The sequence below is a fragment of the Dipodomys merriami genome, unplaced genomic scaffold (assembly GCF_024711535.1).
Source record: "Dipodomys merriami isolate MVZ:Mamm:240054 unplaced genomic scaffold, mDipMer1.0.p SCAF_443, whole genome shotgun sequence".
NCBI classification, from domain to species: Eukaryota; Metazoa; Chordata; class Mammalia; order Rodentia; family Heteromyidae; genus Dipodomys; species Dipodomys merriami.
The window spans coordinates 680,001-698,335 of record NW_027206006.1 but is presented as its reverse complement, the minus strand read 5'-3'; the positions used below and the strand labels follow the sequence as shown (position 1 = coordinate 698,335).

Here is an 18,335-nt window from a genome sequence, read left to right as displayed (position 1 = left end):
TCATCCATACTTTTACCTTCAGTTACAAGGGAGAGGGAAAGAGGGAGAGGGAGAGGGAGAGAGGAAGAGAGGGAGAGAGGGAGAGAGAGAGAGCCAGAGCTATCTGCCCAAGCACTCACAGAAGTGGAGTTTTAAATTTGGGGCAAAATTTGATTGAAGGGCTCAGCAGCCCTCCAAGGCCCAGGTGACCTTAATGTAAAGAAATTTAGTGTCCTACCCATGGTAAGGGACCTGATTCCACGGGTCTATATTAGAGTGTTCTCCACAGTACAGGTTGGCTCCTAAAGGGGGTGGTGGCCTTGCCAGTGGAGAATGTCTTCATGTTTGTCCATTTGCATTCCTTGGGCCATGGAGGAGGGTTCCTTGGGCCAAGGTAGGCCCCTGGCACTTGGCTAAGGTTTGGCTCTGATGAGGGGAAGGGGGGCTCGGTAAGTCACAGAGGCCCAGGTGGCCTTACCACTGAGATATCAGAATCAGAAACCCAGACCTCAGATAAACTGGTCACTTACCCTGGAGTGGGATTTAATTAGCAGTGTTGGATAGGCTGGTAGAGCGCTCAGTCAGGAGAAAGTTACCTTTGTGATCCTCTGGTGACTGGCATATAGGATCTCAGGATGGGTCCCAGGGAAGCTGGTTGAACCTCCTTCCGAAGTGGAGGGAGGATCAAACCCACTGGGGAGCCCATCCCCACAGGGGCGACCAATGTAAGAGGATTAGAAAAAATCCATGCAAGGGGACCATGCAGAAGCAGGAAGGCAAAGGAGAAAGATTATTACAAGGTTTTTTAGAGGACCCATATTTCCCCCAAGAGGGAGCACATGACCTCCATCACTATCCTGGTAGCATGAGGATCTGAGGGAAAAGGAAGTGAGGTAGATGGGAGTCCAGGTGGGTCTGGGCAGAGAGAGGGAGGGGTCAGTTGTATGGAGGGAACTCCAGAAATGGGAGGGGGCCCAGGTGTAGGTGCTCATACTTCGAGCTCATGAATCTACCTGATTCTGGGGCCTGGATGAGTTGCCTTGATCTCTTCTAAGTCATTTACCATATGAGGCTTTTCTGAACTCATACATCACTGCAAATTGCTAGCATTCCTCCCTAGCACATCACTCAATATATTTTTTCCATCATATATTTAAACATATTTATGTGTATACATTCTCTACCCTCCCCCAACCCCACACACAAAGGCATAGACCTTCAAAACAAAGCTTTTCTTTTTTTCCTTGCTACAGTGTCTAGAACCTAATAAACTCAATAGATACAAAAGAGTGAGCTGGGTACTAGTGTCACACATATTCAGGAAACTGAGATCTAGAATCACTTTTTCCATTTATTTCCCATTTTGATTAAAATTTAAGCATTAAAGGAACTTTTAAAGAGAATCAAGACTTCCTTTTTTCTGGAGGTTTCCTTCACTCCCTTTCACCTAGTCCAGCTCAACCTATGTCCCCCTGGGGGCTTTGGCATCCCAGAAAATCCACAGTCCCCCAGACCCCAGTTAAATTCAGAGAGAATCCAGCATTGCCTTTAGTCATGTGGTGGGCAGAGCAGAAAGCATCCACCACGTGTGCTACCCAACACCTCTAATCCACACCAGTGCCACTTCCATACTCCTAGCCACATGAGCAGCATTGTGTCACCGTCGCTTGCACTGGCATAGGCTTCCGTGGTCATCAGGACAGATGTCCTGAGAGTTATTTCATCTGCACAAGGTGCCATTTCCTGGGTCCAGGTATATTGCTGATCTGGGAAATCACTGGCATTGGAGCAAGCCAGGGCTGCTGCAACCGCACTGTAGGATGCATCTCTCTGCAGCAAAACCTGAGGCCCTTCCTTCCTAGACACAATGGAGATCCTAGAAAATTCCCTGCTTGTCCCTAGATGAGTCCATGAATATATCTACAGCCCTCATCTGTCAGAAATGAACAAAGAGTACAGAATTGTTCAAGTCATTTTCCTTCTTCACAGAAGGGTGCACTATCATCCTGGCCCCCCAGAGCGAGGCAGCACACCAAATGGGGGGATCCACTTGGTTTTCATCCCAACCTAGGAATGATATTATCCCTTCTCATGTTGCTAAGGAGTCAGGATCACATCTTTGTAAACAATCGGTTACCAGGGTAATAGGGTCATAGAAGGAAGACAAGTCATTCTAACCATCAGTGGACCATCCCTAGTCAGGAGGCAGTGTACTTTGGGAGGCTATTGCTCAAAAACAAACATCCTTTTTACCTGTTAATGAAACTGCAAATCCACTGCACCTCACCTTTGTCATTACAACAACAACAACAAAAAGAAAAAGAAAAGGGTGTTTTGGATTTTCTTGTCAGGACTGGCTTGAAACCACAATCCTCAGATTTCAACCTCCTGAGTAGTGCCAAGATTTTTTATGAGACAATTCTCTCAAATTAACCACCAAGAAAGAAGCAAAAAGGAATAAAGAAAAGTCCAGGACTTGAGCTGAGGCTCAACTGGAAGATAATGGACAGCACCCATGCCCTGATTTCAAACCTATGACCAGCACATCATGATCATCATGATCATCATGATCATCATCATCATCATCATCATCATCATCATCATCATCATCATCATCATCATGTGAATAAAAAGACTGTAAGAGCCTATTAAGAATATTAAAATTGAGGGCTGGGAAGGTGGCTCAGTGGTAGAGCTCTTGCCTTGCATGCATGAGGCCCTGGGTTTGATTCCTCAGCACCTTATATCAAAAAAGAAAAAAGCCGGAAGTGGCACTGTGGCTCAAGTGGTAGAGCACTAGCCTTGAGCTGAAGAGCTGAGGATAGCACCCAGGCCCAGAGTTCAAGCCCCATGACCAAACAAAAAAATATTAAAATTGAGTGAGCCAGGCACTTTTTGGTGGCTGACATGTAATGCCAGTTAGGAGCATGAAATCTCAGGATGGTGGTTAAAAGCCCACCTGGGCAGGAAATTCCATGAGGCTCTGATCTCCAACTAACCAGCAAAAATGCCAGAAGTAGAGCTGTGGTTCAAGTGGTAAAGCAACAGCCTTGAATGAAAAAGCAAAATAACAGTGACCAGGCCCAGATACATAGGGTAGGACTACTACTAAGTAATCAATTAAATACAAATACACAAATAAAAATCAGAGTGGAAGATGAGCACAAAAGCCAAGAGAATTGGTGGTTTACACCTGGAGCTCAAGCTACACAAAAGACAGAACTTGAAGATCTGGGTTCCAAGGCAACTGAGGCAGAAAAGTCCCTTAGGAATTTGTGAGTATGTATCAGGTGTGGGTCTTGAACCCAGGGGTTGAAATAGAATTTTTTTTTTCTTAAAGGTAGCATTCTACCACTTCCTTTCTTTGGGGGATGAAATGGAGATAAGTTTTATGGACTTACCTGCCTGGGCTTTCAACCCCAATCCTCAGATTTCAGGTGCTGATACAGTACTCTTATCTTCTATGAGATTTTTTATCTTCCATGAACTGCCAAAAAGTAAAAGAAGCCAGAAGTTGATCTGTGTGGCTCAAGCCACAGAGACTGCTTGCTTTGAGGGAAAATGAACAACAAAATCCCTCATACACAGTGGCCCTGCCCTGGTTTCAAACCCAGGAAGTGACCAGGCCCTATGTTCAAGCCCTAGGACCACCACCACCAGCAACAAAAGAATGACTCAGGGACAGGGACTAGGCCCTGAATACAAAGCCTAGAAACAGCATTAAAAATAAAAGAAAAACAAATTCAGAGACTGTGGCTAGGCTCCAGAGTTCAAGGTCTACAACCAGCACCAGGACGGACACACACACACACACACACACACACACACACACACACACACACACACACACACGAAATGAACAATATAATAAGAAGGCAAAAGAAGAAGAGCGAAGTCAATGAAATATTTTTAAGTAGTGGCTCATGCCTATAATCCTAGCTACTGTGGAAGCTGAAATTTTAGGATTGTGGTTCATAATCAACCTGGGCAGGAAGCTCCATGACACTTGGTTTTATGTGTGCTAGTCCTGGGGCCTGAACTTGTGCTGTTTTGCACAAGACTAGAACTATTCTACTTCCAAGCTCTTGGTGATTAATTGGAGATGAGAGTCTCAACAACTTTCCTGCCCTGGCTGGCTTTGAACCACCATCCTCTGATTTTAGAGCCTGGCTAATGTCCCTGTCTTCCCATGAGAATCTTTCTTTTTTTGGGGTTGGTCATGGGGCTTGAACTCGGCCTGCACACTGTCCCTAAGCTCTTCAGCTCAAGGCTAGTGCTCTACCACTTGAGCCACAGGGCCACTTCTGGTTTTCTGGTGATTTAGTGGAGATAATTGTCTCATGGACTTTCCTTCCCAGTCTGGCTTTGAACTGCAATCCTCAGATCTCACCCTCCTGAGTAGTGGCTTACAGGCGTAAGCCACTGGCACTCAGCTTTTTTTTTCTTTTCTTTTTTCTGTTTTATGGGTTGTGGGGCCTGAACTCCAGCTCTGGATGGTGTCCCTTAGCTCTTCAGCTCAAGGCAAGCACTTTACCACTGAGCCACTTCCCAGCTCCTCCATAAGAAACTTATCCCTTATGAATCACCAAATTTGTTTTACAAAGCCAGATGTTGAAATGTGGCTTAAGTTTTAGGACATGGGAGAGACTCCAGCACAGTGACCTTGCCCTGATTTCAGGTTTAGGAACAGTCACCACTCCCTGTGTTCCAGCCCTAGGACCAGAACCAAATAAATAAATAACTCCCCCATTTTCACTGTATTTGATCCCATTTTCACTGTATTTGATGTTGGCGTAATTTGTGAAGGTGAAGGGAAAAAACAAATTGTTTAAATAGGGATACAGCTAGACCGATTGCAACAATGAGATGTATAAGAAATTATTTCAAAAAATGAACTTTACAACTTTTGCCTGGTGGGGGTGGTAGAGAACATTACATAAACAAAGCCATTCATGCAGCTGTTGCTCAAGCTGTTAAAGTATGCTAGCCTTGAGAACAAACAATACAAAAAATTCTTCATTCACAGTGGCCCTGCCCTGACTTCAAGCCTCAGGAGAGTGGCCATGTCATGAGTTGAAGCCCTAGCAACAAAAATGAAAATAAATAAATAAATAAAGCCAGAACTTTATCTGTGGCTCAAGCCATAGAGACTGCTAGTCTTGAGAAAGAAAAGGGAAAAACCTCAGACACAGTGGCTCTGCCCTGATTTTATGACTAGCAAAAGTTAAGGCCCTATGTTCAAGCCCTAGGACCAGCAATGAAGAAAAAAAAAATACAGCAACAACAAAAACTCTGCAAAAATGCCCAAGTCCTGAGTACAAGCCATAAGAGCATCACCTAAAATAAATGCAGAAAGAAAGAAAAATACATAAAGAGCCACAATTTGAACTGTCTTGAGGTGGGAAGCCTACTAGTCTTGAGAAAAAATTAGGAATAATGACCAGGCCTGGAGTTCAAGTACTATAACAAGCTCAAAAAAAAAAAAAAAATCTGTTGGGAGCCAAAAGGAGTCTCTCAACATGAAGATAGGCTTGACTATCTCACCAGAACATCTTGTGGCTGAGTTTACAGAACCACTCTCAGAAATCCGACGCTTTCATCCTGCCTTATGCAAATATCCTGCAGCTGCTAATGACCACCCTTTCACCCTGCCCTATGCAAACATCCTGCAGCTGCTATGGCCAATGAAAAAGCTTCCTTAATGGCCAATTTAAAAGCTTCCTTATTCCAAGCATATAAATACCCCAGTGTGAAAAATAAAAATTTGCAGCTTGATCAGAATCCCTGTCTTGCTGTCATTCTTCATGTCTCTTGTCCCTTCATTCCTCTCGTTTAGGTTCATCGCCCTCGTTGACGTCCTGCAGGTTGGGACAAAAATCCACAAAAAAAAAACCTTCAAAACAAAAACCTCAGAAAGAGTGGCCAGCCCTAATAATAAGCTAGATGACCCAAACTTACGAAAAAGAGAAAAAGAATAATAAATTAAGTGAAAAGAAGGACAAAAATATTAGAGCCAATTTAAGATTTTAAAAATATGGTTCACACCTATAATCCTACCTCCTCAAATAGCTGAAATCTGAGCATTTGTGGTTTGAATCCAGCCTGGGCAGGAAAGTAAATGAGAATTCTTTTCATTTATGCTACTCCTGGGCTAAAACTTGAGTTTTACTCAAGGCTAGAGCTCTACTGCTTCCTACCTGTTGCTGGTTAATTGGTGAAAAACGTCTCATTGATTTTCATGCCTAGGATGGCTTTGAACCTTGGCTCTCAACTTTCTTTTTTTTTTCTTTCTTTCTTTATTTTATTTTATTTATTTTTTTTTTGTGAACACACTGTACAGCGGTTTTACAATTACATGGGCAGGTTAATGCGTACATTTCTTATCAAGCATTGCAGCCTCCTCCTTTGTTTACACTACACATCCCTTCCCAGCCTCCCCACCCAACCGCCCACCCAATCCTCCCGGCTTTCCCCCCCACCAACATTGAAAAACTCGTTTTCGACATGACAACTTGTACTTCTCATTGTTGCAACAGGTCTACCTATATCCTTAAACGACTTGTTTTTCCCCATCTCCTACACAAGTTATAATGACATCAAATATAGTGAAAGCAGGGTTATACTGTGGGGGAGGGACATACAAAGCTACAAAGAGATAATCTTATAAATGCGTTAGAAACAAATGCATGAAAGGAAAAAAAACATTAAAATACATATCTAAGGATTCATTTTCATAACATCACATTATCTGACCTTTTCTGCTTGACTCATACATATACTAGATATTGCAAATAATGGAAACCATGGCACCTATGTTTCTTTTGGCCTGGCTTATTTCACTTAATATAATGTTTTCCACGTTTTTCCATTTCCTAACAAATGGGGCAATGTCATCTTTCTGATGGAGGCATAGAATTCCATTGTGTATATATACCACATTTTCTTGATCCATTCATTTACTGAGGGGCATCTGGGTTGGTTCCATATCTTAGCTATGGTAAATAATGCTGCAATAAACATAGTTGTGCTGTTGGCGTTAGTGTGGTCTTGTTTGTAAACATTTGGGTAAATGCCCAAAAATGGGATTGCTGGGTCATAGGGGAGCTCTATGTGAAGTCTTTTGAGGAACCTCCAAAGTGCTTTCCAAAGTGGTTGAACAAGTTTACATTCCCACCAACAATGAAGTAAGGTTCCCTTCTGTCCACATCCCCTCCAGCATCTGTTGTTGTTAGAGTTCTTGATTTTTGCCATTCTAACTGGAGTGAGGTGATATCTCAATGTTGTTTTGATTTGCATTTCTTTTATGGCTAGAGAGGCTGAGCATTTCTTCATGTGTCTATTGGCCATCCTTCTTTCTTCTTCAGAGAAGTTTCTCTTTAAGTCTTTAGCCTACTTGTTTATTGGGCAGTTTTTTCTTTGCAGATTTGTTGTTGGGGGATTTAATTTTTTGAGTTCTAAGTATATTTTAGATATGAGACCCTTGTCTGTTGTATGGCTAGTGAAGATCTTCTCCCAATTAGTGGGCTTTCTATTGATCTTGCTAGCTATGTCCTTTGCCATGCAAAAGATCTGCAACTTCATGCAATCCCATTTGTCCCACCTTTCTTTGATTTTTTGTGTTTCCGGGTCTCTATTCAGAAAATTTCGGCCTGAGCCGAGGAGACCTAGGGTTTCTCCTATTCCATCCTGTAATGTTTTCAAAGTGTCTGCTTTGACTTCGAGGTCTTTGATCCATTTGGAGTTGATTCTGGTGCAAGGTGATATATAAGGATCTAGCTTTAGTTTTCTACAAGTAGTTAACCAATTTTACCAGCACCATTTACTGAAGAGGCTGTCGTTCTTCCATTCTATTGTTTTAGCTCCCTTATCGAAGATTAGATGGCTATAGGTCTGTAGGTTCATTTCTGGGATTTCAATTCTATTCCATTGGTCCTGATGTCTGTTCTTATGCCAATACCAAGCTGTCTGGATAGTCATCTTGGCTTCCTGTAGTTCTTTTTTCCTTTCTGTCTTTTTTGACAGTTGTGGGGCTTGAACTCAGGACTTGTGTGCTGTCCCTGAGCCTCTTGTACTCAAGCCTTGTGCTCTACCATTTGTGCCATAGCGCCACTTCTGGGTTTTGAGTGGTTAATTGGACATAAGAGTCTCACAAGGACTTTTCTGTCTGGGCTGGCTTCCAACTGAGGTCCTCAGATCTCAGCCTGTTGAGTAGTTAGAGCCATAGAACACTTATCTCATATTTGTTAGGTATGAAAAAAAGAGATAGCCGAGTAAGAACAGCACCATGCACATGCTATTCAGGTAAGGGGTAGTTTTATTCAGTAGACCTGCTGGGACCAGGCAAGGTTGGCACTCCACATGGCTGGGAAAGGCCTTGGAATGAGAGAGAGCTGGGAAAGAGAGGAAAGAGAGAGGAAAGAGCTAGAAAAGAGCAGAGAGAGCAGAGAGAGTCTGGGCCTGGGCTAGGCCTTATCTAGGGTACGGGCAGAGAAAGGTGTGGACACATCAAATTCAGATATGACCTCAGTGGATGCAAATGTGACTTCTTCCAGGTGTCCCAGTTGCCTAGGTAACGCAGTTACTGGGTGGAGACTTTGCTGTGAGGAGTGTGGAGTCTGCTCGCCATCCAGGAGCAGACCTTACAATATTAACAAAAAAAAAAAAAAAAGATGAGCTATGGCTCAAATTGTAAAACTTCCATCCCAGAGGGGGGAAAAAGCCCAACACCTCAAGAAGACTGGCAGGTCAAGCCCTAGTATCACCATAAAAAAATGAAAACCAGGGCTGGGAAGGTGGCTCAGTGGTAGAGTGCTTGCTTGCTTTGGATGCATGAGGCCCTGGTTCGACTTCTCAACATCACATAAGCAGAAAAAAAAGCTGGAAGTGGTGTTGTGGCTCAAATGGTAGAGGACCAGGAGCTGAAGTGCTGAGGGATAGCACCCAGGCCCAGAGTTCAAGCCCCGTGACCAGCCAAAATAAATAAATAAATAAAAGCCAAATACAAAGAAATAAAAACAACCACCAAAAATAAAAAGGAAGAGTTGTGCACTGGCTAAAGATGTAGTGCCTGCTAACTTGGGGGGAGGGGGGCGGAGGGGGAGAAAGCATGGACACTGGAGACTGGCCAGGCCACTTTGAAGCCCTGGGATTAACACAAAGAATAAAAACAACAACAAAAAGGCAGAAAGTGATCTTTGGCTCAAATAGACTATCAGCTTTAAATCAAAAACAAAAACTAAACAACACTGACCAGGCCCTGTGTTCAAGCCCTAGGTCCAGAACCAAAACATAAGAAAAACCTAGCCAGGTGCCAAAGGGTCACACCAGTAATCCTAGCTACTCATACTCAGGAGGCTGAGTTCTGTGGATCACAGTTTGATGCAAGGAAGGAAAGTCCGAGAAACATAATAGACTACTCAGAAAAAGCTGGAAGTGGTGCTGTGGCTGAAGTGGTAGAGTGTTAGCCTTGAGCAAAAGAAGCTCAGGGACAGGGCCCAGGCAGAAGAGTTCAAGCCCCAAGGTCAGCAAAAATGAACAAAGAAAAAAGAAAGTGAGTAATTAAGCTGTGGCTCAAGGTATGAAGCCTGCTAGCCTGGAGAAAAAAAGGTAAAAAATGTAAACAAAAATATTAAAAAATTATTCCCAGAACCACATGCTCCAGTGCACTTTTCCCTACACCCTTAGTTTGCAGACAACCAGGCCAATGCCCCTGCTATACCCTGTATCTCTATGCCAAAAATTTCAATTATTTGAAAACTGCCTTCCGAGAATTGCCACATAGGGACCACATTGAGAATTATTGACCTCAAAAATATTTATTAACATGATTTCTTTTATTCTTGTGATTTTTCTATGTCATTCTCATCATTACTTCCCTAGCACCTAGCAAATTACCTAGAATAAAAATATAGAGACATATCTGCTTATTGAACATCTACATGTATATTTGGGATAATAAGCTAGTTTATATGGGGTCAACAACACTGAGCATTTTTTACAATGAGCCTCATAGTTTGTAAAAAACAAAAACAAAAACAAAAACAAATAACACAATTTAACCCTCAAGAACTCTACATTTGCTAGTCAGCAGTCACTCATACCTCTCATCCTAGCTACTAAATGGAAGCAGGTGCTTGTGTTGTTAAAAATAGTAATGTTATAAAGGAAAAGCAGAGAATTATTATAGACTATAGGAGATCAAGTATACACAACTATATATAATTCATGATCATGTACTGGTATTAGTACTGGAGAAAAAAATGACAGGGACAGAATTGAGCCAATTGTCAAGACTGAAATATAGACAAAGATTAAGCAAAGTATGGCATTGTGATTAATTTACTGAAGCCGGTAACTACTGTGGCTATGTAATAATGGGACATTTTTATCCTGAGGAGAGCAAGATTAAAATATGTAGGAATAGAGGACTATGATATATACAAGTTAATCTCAAATGTATGTCCACAAAGAGAACATACACACAAATAAGTGATTAAGCGAATGAAGGAAAATGTTAACTATAGTGAATTTTCATAAAAAGCACATAAATACTGTTTATATTCTTTTTATGACTTTTCTTAAATTTGACCATTTTTAAACAATACTAGATTGAATAGTGAAGAGATGCACTTGAACTGCAGAAGATGAGTTCCCGAAGAGTGTTCTGAGAGGGTTTCATGGAGAAAGCAAACATTAGGGGATAAGAATAAAAGATCAAGTGTTAACATATGAAAAATTATGGAAATCCAAACATTCAGACTACAACAATAAAGTACCAAGAGTAAGAAGGTTCACAGACACAGAAAATAACTCAGGGCTACTGTGGGTTGAGGGAAGGCAAGAGGCATGAATGGTTTAATGGTCCAAAATTTTTGTCAAGGGTGATGGATATGTTTGGGATAAGATAAAGGTGATGGTTCTACAATACTGGAAATGTACTGAATGTCACTGAATTGTGGTTATAATAATAAATGTTATTACTATTTCCCTATAAAGAAAAACAATCATCCCATTTTAGAGGCTACTGTTTCCAGGAAACTCTCTGACATTATATACTCACAGGAAACCGTACTCTTTCTTTCTTACATTCAGTAGATTTTAAACATGTATTTCTTTATGTTTTTTTTTTCTTTTTGAGGTCAAACCCTGCTAGCACAGGCAGGCCTGGAACTTTCTGCTACTTTGTTGCTTGAGGAATGTCTTTCTTCTACCCAAGACATTCCATAACAAAATTTATTTTCTAATAACAGCAACAACCAAAAAGATCAGTTATTAGGGTCCTTACCCTAGGACTTAGGAGCACACAGGACATCTTGATTATATCAGTTCCCTCTGTCCAGAGAGCATTGTGTGCCTGGGGCTTACTGGTTTACAGAATGTCTCCTGAGCCTGGGAAAGATAGGTATAAAAGGAAAAAGCATCCCATGTCCTGTGCATGAGCAGGCAATGGAATATATGTTGTATTAAATATTTCTCTGGATATAGAACCTCTCTGCCCACTCTGACCTTGGATATGAACATAGCTCACAAGTCATCAACAAAGAGAAAGGCTTTTGCTCTTACTTCCATATTGTAAATGGTTACTATCTCAGTTTTTATTCACTGAAGTGTCACAAATAAATGAATCACAATCACCAAGAAGTAATAACTTACCCTGGCCAGTTTGTCTGGTTTGCAGGAGATGTGTTGGGAAAAACATCTCTGTTATCTCTTCAGAAAAATCTTCATCCCCTGAAAAAAACAAAGTTTTACATGAAAAACATTCCAGAAAAACTGCTGAGGATCACAAGAAAGGTGAGAAGGAAGAGGAGTGAAGGCAGCAGAAGTATGCATAACAATTTAATGAGCATGGAATATGAGTGCTTATAGAATTTTTTCCTTTCCTTCTCAAGTTTTTATGATGCATTGTTATCATTATCCATTCTTTCACTATTAAACTTAAATGTCCAATTAAGACAAACATTTCTGAGACTTTTCTTCCACCACTGGTTAAGCTGAAGCTACAGGCGTTAGGGATAATAATAATCACTCGGCCTTCTGAGATTTCTGGGCAGACTTTGTGGCCTTGCCAGCTCCTGCAGACTTCTTGTCCACATCTTTGATGCCACACACAGCAACTGTCTCCTATCACAAACAGCAAGATGACCCAAAGGAGGATAGTCAGAGAAGCTCTCCACATACACAAGGCTTGCTGGAACCATATGAACCATGACAGCATCACTAGACTTCAGGAATTTAGGACTAGCTTCCAACTTCTTACAAGATCTCTGTTCAAGTTTCTCTTTCCAGTCAGTAAACTTGCAAGCAATTTACGCTGAATGACAATCCAGGACAGAGGCATAGTTAGCACTGATTTGGCCTGGATGGTTCAGGAAGGTCACCTGAGCAGTGAAGCTAAATGCTTCCTTGGGTGGATCATTCTTGTTGTCATCACCCACGTTGCCACCCCAAACATCTTTGGGTGACATGCTTATAGAATTTTTTTGTGCATAGTATGTCGATAGATGTTCTTAATGGGCTTATAAGAGAGGTGGGCATTATCACACTTTGGCAATAAAGATAATGAAGGCTGGAAGAGGTCAAGAATTTCCACAAGATTTCTTAGCAAAGGTTAGGAGTTAAACCTTGGCCTCCACTCTCAATGCTCTTTGCGTCACATTACAGAAGAATGAATGGAGAGTATGAAGCAGATATTGTATAAAGTAAATGGAATTCAGGGCTGGGAATGTGGCTTAGTAGTAGAGTGTTTGCCTAGCATGCATGAAGCCCTGGGTTTGATTCCTCAGTACCACACAAACAGAAAGAGACAGAAGTGACCCTGTGGCACAAATGGTAGAGCACTAGCCTTCAACACAAAGAGGCTCAGGGACAGAACCCAGGCCCTGAGTTCAAGCCCCAGGACCAGAAAAAAAAGAAAAGAAAAAGAATTTAAAAAATGGAATTCAAGTTTTGGGAAGAGTTTCAGGCAGAGAAAATGAGTGCCAAGATTAGGGGGTGAAAGCATAGCAGGAAGTTTAGTATAATCACAGCATTTAATGTAAACAAAGGAAAAAAGCGACAAAGTAGGATCCAGCAAAGACTAGGCCTTTACATCCTAGTAAGATTTCAAAGTTTCTAACGAAGAGATGAGGAACCACTGAATGATTTTTAGAACAGAGACAAGTAAGATCAAATTTAAATCAAAGGAAGATCATTTTAATGGCTGAGTAGAGAACTGATCAGCACTAATCTAGGAACAAAAAAGGAAGTAAAATTGAGGGAATAATCCATGATCCAAGTGAGCAAGATGATGTTTAAATCAGCGGGAGAAAGGATTAATGTTGGAAGGGTGCTAAGGAAAATGCTATCTTGATGATGGGAAAACAGAACACCTCACTGAAGAAACATGCAAACATATGGGTAAGTCAAGAGCAAACTATAATCAAGACAGCCAAACATACTGTCAGGAAATATTCCTTCTCTCTTTACACACCTAAATCCTATCCATTCACTCACTTTGAGACCAGCCAAAGGTTTTAACCTTTAGAATCTATATATTTCTTAATCATCAGTCTATAGCTTAAAGGGCAAATTGTTACTGCTTTATCTGACCATTGTCCCCCAAATTTCCTGGGATTGGTGGGAAGAATGTATCATAGCTCATTTGTGCCTCTCCCTTGGCATTTAAGAGAAAGAATTAAAATGACTTAGCAATCCCAAGTATAAGATGGATTGTGAAGGTGATCTCATTAATACCATCCTTACCAACGTAACTCATTTAAGCAACATTTAACTATATCCTAATATGAATAAAAATCTAAAACCTGACTCGTAGGTTGTCATCCAACTAAATCCTACTGGGTGCAAGAAATTAATCTAAAAACATAATGACATACCTATATCACAAAATATTGACAAAATGATCCAATAGCATGCAGAATTTTTTTCATTTATATTTATCTCATTCTGTTCTAAAAAATTATTTAGTGTATACTTAGAATGTAAATAATATTCCAATATATACATTTAATTTACAATGTTCAGATATACAATGTATTATGTTTGAGTGTTAATAACTTTTTTTTGGTAAGTGTTGAGAACAAAATGAGGCAGGTCACTGCTGTGGCTCATGCCTGTAAACCTAGGTATTTGGGAAGTTGAGAATGGAGGATTATAATTTGAGGTCAGCCTTGGCAGCACAGTTTGTGAGATCCCTTCTCAGCCATAGTCTGTTACATTAATATGTGCTCATCCTCCTACACTAATGTGAGAGTCCAAAATTAAGAGGATCTCAGTTCCAGCCCAGCCTGGGCAGAAAATTTTAGGAGATTCCATCTCAACAGAGAGGCTGGACACAGTGGCAAGTGTCTGTGATCCTAACAATGACAGGAAGACTGAAATCGGTAATTGTAGTTCAGGCATGCATCCAGGCAGGAAACCATACTCTCCCTGAAAACAGTCAAGGGAAAGCAGGGCCCAAGGCATGGCTCAGTGGTAGAGTGTCTGCTTACTAAGTTTGAGTGAGCTGAGCTCAAACCCCAGTACCATCATAACAAAGGAAAACAATGGTGGAAGATCACTACCAAATACTTTCCACAGAATTAAGTATATATTGGGCAGGAGTGTGGCCCAGTATTAGGCTAGGGATGTAACTCCATGGTAGAGTACTTGCCTGAGGCTTTGCATTTGGTGACTGGCATTGAGATGAGGAGAAGTTGCATCGAAAGTATGTAGGATGGTGCTGGTGGCTCACGACAATAATCAGCTACTCAGGAGGCTGAGACCTGGAGAATGGACGTTTAAAGCCAGCCAGGCAGAAAATTCTGTTTAGATCTATCTCCACTTAGCAAGAAAAAGACAGACTGGTGTCGTGGTTCAGATTAGTAAGACATCAGCTGAGTTCAAGCTGTGGTCCTGGCACCAAAAACAACAATAACAAAATAAATAAATAAAGGAATAAAGTGTGGGCATTGGAGGGACTTTGGAGAAAGGCAGGACTCTCCCAAAATCGGAAGACATATTCTTAGGCAAAGGGATGGCAAGGACCAAGAATGCTGATAGAAAAAGATGACCAACACTACCACAACAGCAGGTTCCTACCTTTATCCCCGTCAGCTACTTCCATTTTTTCAGTACTTCATTGAGATATCATTAAATGCCAACATCACTGCTGAATTCTCAACAAATATCACTGAGGAGGGCTGGCAAAGAGTGATAGGAGTTGGGCAGGAGTCTCTTTTCAGAGTCATTTCTGGTGAACATATTAGACAAAAATCCAACTGTTTAGAAAATCCCTCAGAGTCCTCTGAATGGTATTTAAAGTTCAAGATTCCCATTCCTACACCAAACAGATGCTGATTACATGAACAAATGCAGTTAATTGCAGAAAAAAGTTTATAAATAACACAACTGTCATATTGAGGAGTAATTAGAAAGAATGCAACCATCTAAACACATCACAATGGCTTTATGTGTTTCCTAAGTTAAGACTTCTAAAAAGCAGATTTTTTAATCTATTATATCTTTGGAATCATTAAAATAATTACCATCTCTTGCTTATGACTATTATGCCACTTATTGAATACATTATTTCATTTTTGTTTTGTTTTGTTTTTGCCAGTCTTGGGGTCTGAACTCTGGGCTTGGGCACTGTCTCTCAGCTCTTCAGCTCTTCAGCTCAAGGCTAGTGCTCTACCACTTGAGCCACAGCACCACTTCTGGCTTTTTCTGCTTATGTGGTACTGAGGAATCGAACCCAAGGCCTCATGCATGCAAGGCAAGCACTCTACCACTGAGACACCTTCCCAGCCTCTGAATAAAGTATTTAATTTAGTACTTATTTTAACAACCTGTAAGGAATTAGATTGGGTTACCTTACAGATGAGAAAAGAGCTCAGGATTGCAGGTCACATGGCTTTAGTAAAAGACAGATCTTCATTTTGACTCAGTGGATAACTACAAAGCCCATCATAGTTAACTGCCATCTCAATACTTCAGAAAAACATTAAGAACTTATGTTCAAAAAATCTTTTTTTTCTTTTTTTGTGCAAGTCCTAGGGCATGAACTCAGGGCGTGGGTGCTGTCCCTGAGCTTCTTCAGCTCAAATCTAACAATCTATCACTTGAGCTACAGCTCCACTTTGGGCTTTTGGTAGTTACCTGGGGATCAGAGTCTCACACTTTGCTGGTGAGCTGGCTTTAAACCCAGATCCGGGGTCTCAGTTTCCTGAGTATCTAGGTTTACAGGTGTGAGCCACCAGTACCTGGTCAGAAAAAAATTTCTAATCAGGAATCAAGCTTTTACATAGACTAAGGAATCATTTATTAGTAAGATGTTATACAATTGTCTAGTCTGACTTCTTAAACACGATGCTGAAGACAACAAACAAAAAAGAAAATGTCCCAGTCTGCATAAAATCCATACTAAAGGAGTAACAAAAGTTTCTCACTGAGAAATATTCGCTTTGCAGAAAACTTGAAGACTAGTTATTTTACAGTTGATGAGAAATAGAAAAAAATCAAAGCCGGGCGCTGGTGGCTCATGCCTGTAATCCTAGCTACTCAGGAGGCTGAGATCTGAGGATCGCGGTTCAAAGCCAGCCCGGGCAGGAGAGACCATGAGATTCCTAACTCCAATAAACCACCAGAAAACCGGAAGTGGCACTGTAGCTCAAGTGGTAGAGCGCTCGCCTTGAGCTGAAGAGCTGAGGGACAGCGCCCAGGCCCAGAGTTCAAGCCCCACGACCGACAAAAAAAAAAAAAAAAAAAAAAGAAAAAAATCAAATGAGGTTTAGAAATATCAGTGGCAAGCACACTGACAGTTCAAAGAAGTAAACAGAGAGCCATCTTTAAAAGCACTAATATTTGGAAATTTTTCATCTGGCAGCTCTCAAACATGCTAGTCTCAGGACCTCTTAATACTCTTAAATTTTGAGAGCTCCCAAAGAGCTAATTAAACAGGTAAGGTGGCTCAGTGGTAGAGTGCTTGCCTTGCATGCATGAGGTCCTGGGTTCGATTCCTCGGCACCACATAAGTAGAAAAAGCCAGAGGTGGCACTGTGTCTCAAGTGATAGAGCGCTAGCCTTGAGCTGAAGAGCTGAGGGACAGTGCCCAGACCCAGAGTTTAGGCCCCACAACCGGCAAAAAAAAATGTTAGTAGAGCCAGGAACTGTTGACTCTCACCAGTAATCCTAGCTACACACTCAGGAGACTGAGATCTATAGATTGCTATTAAAAGCTAGCTGGAGCAGGAAAGTCAATGAGATTCTTATCTCCAATAAACTACTCAGAAAACAAAACAAAACAAAACAAAAAAAACCCAGAAGTACAACTATAACTCAAGTGGTAGACTACAGCTCAGGATCAATGCCTAAGTGCTGAATTCAAGCCCCAGGACTGGCACAAAAATAAATAAATTAAATAAAAAATAGGGGATACACATGCATTCGCATGTGCATGCACACACACACGAGAGAAACAGACAGATATGTTAAAAAGTAGAACTCAGCTAATGAGCAAAGCATCAGGTATTGAGTCCTAGTTTCACAACCCAAACAAAAGAAAATTTAGAACTCAAGTGCTTATGGTAGTTTTGTAAACTTAAGAACAAAAACACTGGGGATGGGAAGGTGGCTCAGTGGTAGAGTGTTTGTCTTGTATGCATGAGGCCTTGAGTTCAATTACTGAGCACCACATAAGCAGAAAAAGTTGTAAGTGGCGCTGTGGCTCAAGTGGTAGGATACTAGCACTGAGCTAAAGAGCTGAGGGTCAGCACCCAAGCCCAGAGTTTACTCCACACAACTCACCAAAAAGAAAAAAAAAAAGAAAGAAAAGAAACACTACTTATTAATATACGCTTATTGAAAAAAACTGTATTTTCCAAAAAAGGTAAAATTTCAGCAGAATAGTCCCATTGTTTTACATCTTTAATAAATCTCTTCATCCTTTAGCCTAATGAAAGACACCTGTATTCTCTCATCTGCTTTTATACTGTCTGTTGGGTTATGATGTTTCAAGTATATGCAGAAAATCTACCTTACAAAGTCACTTAGTTAGAAAAGGAAGAAATATTTTAGTTGCCTTCTCAGATTATCAATAAAGCTAATGCTGGCATACTCCTTAATATTACACTAAAACTCAACTAGTGGTCATCTCTTAAAATTTAGTTGTAATGAGATATATAGCAATGAGCCTGAAGCTATACCATAAGATTTTCTGCTTGGATGTATTAAATTAAAATCAGTTAGTCTTTTCTTTTCTTTTGCCTGTACATGATTTGCTAACATCACACATTAAATAATGGGAAAATACTCACACTGAGTCACACAAATCTTCCAAATGCTGACCAACTGTCCTGAAATCAATGAATATAGCTGTT

General features: G+C 40.9%; 1 protein-coding gene across 9 annotated transcripts in view; it reads right to left on the bottom strand.

Moving 5' to 3' along the window:
* The window catches only part of LOC138808156 (endogenous retrovirus group K member 18 Env polyprotein-like), a 48,290-nt gene that overhangs the window by 16,753 nt on the left and 13,202 nt on the right, over positions 1 to 18,335 (bottom strand). For 2 of the 9 annotated variants that reach the window (XR_011366428.1, XR_011366427.1), the window contains exon 1: positions 3,381 to 3,745. The gene's annotated coding sequence lies outside the window, so the exon portion shown is untranslated. Of the gene's footprint in view, positions 1 to 3,380; positions 3,753 to 4,369; positions 4,608 to 11,263; positions 11,368 to 11,631; positions 11,710 to 14,629; positions 14,742 to 15,057; positions 15,159 to 18,335 lie in introns of those variants that run through there. The other 7 variants (XM_069994106.1, XM_069994104.1, XM_069994107.1 and 4 more) reach the window with 7 other exon arrangements.